Here is a 6,785-nt window from a genome sequence, read left to right as displayed (position 1 = left end):
ATTGTAACATTGCCATACTCACGATTACATGTTTTCTTTGAATTCCTTCTTTCTTACGGGTTCTGATACACTAATCAATTTTTGGCACTTCCTTCATCATCAGACGAAAACAAAATTGAACTCCAGTGCCAGATCACCGTTTACGAGTTTGTGGGGCTCCTGTAGGTGGTTCCTACCACCTCTTATTTTCCTTGTCCTTGTCTGCACCCTACCTGGGCAGAATGCGACCCAACAAAAACGTTTCACCAGATGATGCACCATGCCCTGATACTCAACCCATTTGGCGACTCTTATGACAGGGGAAAAGCTTCCGATATATATTAAAAATGTAGGGACAGAAGTCTTTGAAGGAATCATAAAGAGAAACAGGAGTGCAAGCATCTTATTAAGGCATCTCTTTGTCACATTGGAGCCTTGGAAAAGCTTCCGCCACCGCTAGTGCTTGTCCTATCCATTCATTCATTCCCTATCAACATATATAGAAACCTCTTGCACAATTTGAAGGCACAAATTAGTGCTCCATCAAACTAAAGGTATGCATCAAAGGTTCTAGCTTCTCTCTCTCTTGTTCATGTCCCCAGTTCATATGTTATTTGGTACACATCTTTGTGTATACCCCCTCAAAAACATTTTTGTTTATGAGCACCAAGGTCTCTTAATTTGTTATGCATACCTTCTAATCCAAGAGGTGTTTTTTTCTTGTTCTTTAGGTTGCAGAGACATCAAAGCAACAAAGACTAGAACTGAAATGGGTCACAGGAAGAGCCATCATCACAAAGGAAGAGGTGAAGCAGCTCATGAGAAGGAATACCTGTTCCTAGCACGCTTCCCTTGCTATGTGTTCGGCTCTGTCATTAGAGGGATTGGGAGGGGCCTCTTTGTGGCCTTCTACCCTGTGATACAATGTTGCGGCCTTGATGAGTGCAGGCATCACCACACCAGCCACCTCAGCCACTTCAGATGATATATATGCATCCATGGAGTAACTCTATCACTTGATCACCAGTTCTTTCCCCTTTATTTTTCACTGCAAGTAGGGTTAGCAATCAATCACGCCGAGTTCTAAAGAAGAATTGTTCATACCGTATACGAGTCTGCAGTGTTCTTCATCTTTTTTCAGTAGTTTTAAGTAGAAAGGAAGACTTGTCTGCATTACCTCAGCAGATGATAGAAGAGTAAAGTTGAAGAAAATTCCATGCTAAACAGCTATTGGTCTCTTGAAAGTAATTCATAAAGTGGTTGGTGCCAGTGCTTTCTGGTTGTTTTTCTCTAGTGGCTCAGAAAAAAATAATTTCTTCTAATTGAGCCTTGGCGTCCCTTTATTTTTTCCCCATTTCTGATCTCCTTTTTTGTTACAAGTTTCTCTCTTGACACGGTTGATGGATTTGCATAGATGCCTAGATGGTGGTGACATTATTATAATATTTTAGCTCATAAACATGTCCTAGTTAACAAAAGAAGCGTCCATGTCTTGTGCAGTTGGCTGGTTCGTAGTTAAGTAGGTGAGGCCGTCACGCAACAGAAGAGATGAATCCTTACTTTGAGGGAATCCTCCTTAAGTGATCCAGTTGCTCACAAGTATGCACTTGTGTTATGCTGTCATTGGACTGCAATTAGATTGAGCATTGGTGTCCTGAATAGCCTAATCAAAATCATGAGAGTATTGATGCATTCGTAGATGATCAGGACAGCAGAGACGTGCTCATTAGTGTAAAGATACGGAAATGGGTGAATTCCATTTCTCCCTTTAATTCTTCAGAGCTTTCCATATGGTTGAACTAAATTGACATTGTTTCCTCAAAAAACGTAAATTCAGGGTACCTAGACGTGTATATTCGAGGCTATTATTTTTGCGCAAACTTTGCATGATCGTTTCTTTCTTCAGAAAATAGAGAAATATGATATAGGGGAGCAGTCATGGTTTTTGGACCAACCAGAGCAGCCACTCGTTGATAGTCATTTTCTTGTTGTGTGCTACCTCGATGACCCGATGTGTATATCCGCGGCCATTATTTTGGCAAACTTTCCATGACCGTTTTGCATGGTAGTTCGCTCTTTGTATGCTTGCAAACAGTTCACATCACCATTATTTGTCCCATTTGTTCTTCACTTTTGTCAGTTATGCCGTGTCACTGCTAAAACTTGTCTCATAAATACTATTTCTGGGGAAAAAAGTGCCTTCTGTGAAACCAGATGGAAAAAATAAATCTCAACGTTGCAGGTAGAACTGAACCTAGATTAGAGATTATAATCGTACGTTATCTCTACATTTAAGCATAAATGGTGCTCGAGGAAGGTAGACAGGACATGCCATCTGCAGAGATTTGAGAGAAGGAACTAACAGCAAAGAAAGAGCGATGTATTTCCATTCCTCCTGATCCCTGTCGCTAGATCAATTGAACAAGAAAATTTTCAGAAAGTATTTGCATAAAATGCTACAGAATATGCCGTATTTGATCAACCGCATCATGTCCTCATCAACAATTAACAAAACGCAAGTCCCAACAGAAATGGATACCGGTGTTGGTAGCCTGTAGGTCAATGGTCATGGCAGCCTCCTCAGCAACAATATAGTAAAGCTTGGAAAGCAGTAGGAGCACCAATTCAAGAGCAGAAATCTGCTCATGGAGTCATCATATACGATCATGGCAGCCAAGATCGTGATCTTGATATGCCATCTTGCAATAATCCCAGTTAGTTGAACAATTGCGCGAGAAAATACTATGTAGTTCGTGTGGTCGTCGAAGAAAACTGTGAGTAAGCGGGAGGGAATCTTGGAACCAAGCTCTCTCAAAATAGTTTTGTGTAACAAAGCAAAGAACACGGGTTAGAGACTGGCTTATATATGTAATTCAAAATTTGCGACCCCATTTCTAGTCCATGCTATGGATGCACCGGTAGTTACATGTGTAGGACAGAGAACGGTGATTAGAGGGGGGTGAATAGACGCATCAACAAATTTCTTTCGAAATAAATGATCTTTTCATATTTCTCACCCATCGCACCTATAAACGCTTAAGCGGAAGCAAAAGAATCAGAGAGACAAAACAAGAAGACTAGTTACATGGCAGCGTAACTCCACGGATGGAATATGAACCATAGGTTTTATTCAAGACCATTCTACGTGTCTTTGTGTTAAAAAACTCGTAACTTTCAAACAAACTAGAGAAGATAGACACCGGACAAGGTTATCCTCCAAAATGATAGTCTAGCGGCAAGGGGACCCTTTGAAATAAATGAGTATGTGAGTGTTTAAGCCACTATCATCAAGAAAAATAACCCTGAAAAGGTGAAAAATTGCAGCTTAAAGAAAAGTTCACCAGATAAACAATCTCTCCAAGTTGATGATCTAGAGGCAAAGGGTACTCAAGACCCATAAGCATACACTCGTATATGAGTTTTTATGCCTCTAGCAACAAGAAGAATGACCTCACAAGGTGCTAAAATTTCAGCTAAAAACCAAAACGAAAATCAAAACCGAAAACCAAAAAACTTGTAAACTTGTAAGGGAACCAAAAGAGGGAAACTAGAATGAGGGGAATTCAAGTATATGCAAAAAATATAAACTTCATTACTCAAAGAGATCAATCCTATTTTAGGCGGATTCCAAAGATTTATCTCTCGAAACTCTCACCTATTAGAATCAACAGTTGAGAGACACATTCACCCACAAATACCGGGAAATAGGCTAAGTTGTTTTGAGTCCAGAGTCTCCGGTATACACCAAATACTCCGGTACCTGGTGTTTTTGGTCGGAGTCTCCGAATGAGACTCCACCAAAGAGTCTTGGTTTCGATTTATTTTTAAAAGTATCAGTCTCCGGGGTACACCAGATACTCCGGTATCTGGAGAGGCCGGAGACTTCGGCAAGTCTTCGGGACTGTTTTCTGTGTGACGTTTAAGTGTCACCCGGAGTCTCCGGTGTACACCGGATACTCCGGGTCAGTTCAATAGAACTGTAACGGCTAGTTCTAACACTATTCTGGGCTCGATTTTGAAGTGCCATCCGGAGTCTCCGGTATACACTGGATACTCCAGGTTAAGTCAACCAGAATAGTAACAGCCAATTTTTGAGGGAATGCTATAAATACTCCCTCACCTCTTTGCATTGAATGCTTGCTGTTGCTGCTGAGCTACTTATTGACAAAGCCTCTCAAAGCATTCAAGAGCCCCTCAAAACCTCTCTAGTTCTTAGATTATTGCAAGATTTGAGAGTTAGGGTTTGGAAGAGAGATTTGAGTTAGTGGACCAAAATCCAATCTTTGAGCATTGAGTTTGTCGTTAAGCTTTCATTTATGATCTTTTTCTCTTAGAGCCTCATGCTCCAAGACGGCAAGGCATCGCCCGTAGAGCACCCAAGGATTGTGGAGTGCCATGAGAAGTTTATAATCACCCGTTGACTTGAGTAAGAACACCTAGCTTGATCTTTGTGGTCGCTAGGAGAGGATAGGGTTGAAAGAGACACGGTTCTTTGTGAGCTCCTCAACGGAGACGTAGACACTTCTTAGTGAGGTGGCCGAACTTCGGGATAAATCCTTTGTCTCCTTTACTTTCTTGCAAGTTTTACTTGTTCTTGTTGTTTTTGGTGATTTTCCCAAATCCTATTGTTTGTGAGTGTTCTACTGTGGGGTGTTGTTTATAAGGTCATCATACATCTATTAGAACCTGTGGTAACATTTAGACTCAAGTAGACTTGCTTAGATTCATTTCAATTTCGCACACCTGTATAGGCCAGATAATCCGGATAAGACCGAATACTCCCGACACCTGAGTATCCGGACTTGATTGGAGTATCCGGACTCTGTCTTAATCCGCTGCTAAGTTTTAAATTTCAAAAGTACCTATTAACCTCCCTCTAGGCGATATCAAGTACATTCAATTGGTATCAGAGCCAACCCTCCTACAAAGCTTCACCGCTTGGAGGTTTCTCGATGTCGACATCCGGGGCGAAAGGTCCAAAAGACGACGGGAGTCCGAAGTCTCCCAAAGATGATCTGTCGAAGAACGGCGAAGGTAGTGGTAATGGTAAGGAAAATGAAATACCTTTCAATTACGATTGTTTAAATTCTTCTAACTCTTATATCCCTGTGCCTTCCGGACGTGCACCATATTTTGATGGTACACATTACACCACTTGGAGGCATAAAATGAAATTGCATCTAATATCTCTTCATCCAAGTGTTTGGAAGATTGTTTGCACATGTTTTGAGTTGTCGAACGAAGACAAAGAGCTCACTCTCAAACAAGAGCAAAATCTTCATCGCAATGCACAAGCCGCAAGTGTATTGCTTGGTGCCTTGAGCCTCGAGAAATTCAACAATGTTGATGGGCTTGAGGAGGCCAAGCAAATATGGGACACTCTCCAAGTTGCTCATAAAGGCACCATAAGTGTGAGAGAGTCCAAGATTGAATTGCTTGAAGGCAAGTTGGGAAGGTTTGTCATGGAGGACGAGGAGACTCCTCAAGCTATGTATGATAGGATGATGGTGCTTGTGAACAAGCTAAGAGGGCTTGGGAGTGAAGATATTGATGATCACAAGGTTGTGAAGAGATTGCTTAGAGCTTTTGCACCTAGAAATCCCACCTTGGTGACACTCCTCCAAGAAAGAAGAGATTACAAGAGGCTCACACCGAGTGATGTGCTCGGGAGGATTCTTGCACATGAGCTCATGGAGGAGGAAGCAAATGAAGTAAAGAGTCATGCCAAGCAAAGCTGCATCTCCAAGAACAAGGAAATTGCATTCAAGTCAAGAATCTAGCTCAAGTGAAGATGAGAGCTCGGAAGATGAAGAAATGGCATTCTTTGTGAAGAGGTTCAAGAAATTCATGAAGAAGAGTGGCTATAGAAAATACAAGAGGGATATGCTTAAGAGAAGAACATCCAAGAGGGCGTGCTATGAATGTAGCGAAGTTGGCCATTGCATTGCCGATTTCCCCAACAAAAAGAAGGGCAAAGACAAAGAAGAAAAGAAAAGCAAGCCATTCAAGAAAGACAAGTACAAGACCCACAAGAAGAAGTACTCGGGTCAAGTACACATTGGAGAGGAGTTGGATTCCAATTCCGACTCTGACTCCGATGATGAAGGGGTTGCCCCAATCGCCATTCACAAGTCTACACCAACAAAATCATTATTTGGCGAAATGAGCGACGACGACTCCCCCAAGTGCTTCATGGCTAAAGGCCGGCTGCAAGGTAAAATCACAATCCATGCTCCTAGATAGTGATAGTGATAGTGATAGTGATGGTGATTGTGAGTCTTTACTTAAAGATTTAAATCAGAATGCCATGTATAAGCTAAAAGTGTTAATGGAAACAATAGAGAGTCTTGAGGGAACCCTTGATAGACAAGAGGACTTGCTCATCCTTGAAAAGAAGAGAAACCTTGAACTCAAGGGGCTCCTTGCTAAAGAGAAGGAGAAAGAAGAGAAATTATCCAAAGATCTTAATTTGGCTAACTCCTCAATTGCTAGTCTTGAGAGTAGCAATTTCACACTTCAAGAGAAATTGTCATTCTTGAGTGAAAATCATAAAACTCTTGAAGTGCAAATTGATACCCTAAAAAATAGCTCACCTAACTCTAATGATGCAAACTTGCTCTCTAATGCTTCCACTAGCAATGATTGCTCTCGTTGCTTTAATATTGATATAAATGCTTTTGCTACTAATGTTGAATCTTTGAAAGCATTGCAAAAAGAGAATGAAAGGCTTAATGCTTTAGTTAAGTATGGGTGCATCAAGATCTACAAATCCAAAGATACCCTATATAAGACCATTCAAGCCAAAG

At 41.2% G+C, this 6,785-nt stretch overlaps 1 long non-coding RNA gene across 1 annotated transcript; it reads left to right on the top strand.

Moving 5' to 3' along the window:
- The first annotated feature begins 276 nt into the window (after nucleotides 1-276).
- LOC133885400 (uncharacterized) lies at nucleotides 277-1,305 on the top strand. The gene is made up of 2 exons (XR_009903222.1): nucleotides 277-533; nucleotides 711-1,305. It is a non-coding gene; the product is annotated as an uncharacterized LOC133885400 (long non-coding RNA).
- Nucleotides 1,306-6,785: the final 5,480 nt, after the last annotated feature.

This window comes from Phragmites australis, chromosome 11 (assembly GCF_958298935.1).
Source record: "Phragmites australis chromosome 11, lpPhrAust1.1, whole genome shotgun sequence".
Taxonomy (NCBI): Eukaryota; Viridiplantae; Streptophyta; class Magnoliopsida; order Poales; family Poaceae; genus Phragmites; species Phragmites australis.
This window is presented reverse-complemented; position numbering and strand designations above follow the sequence as displayed.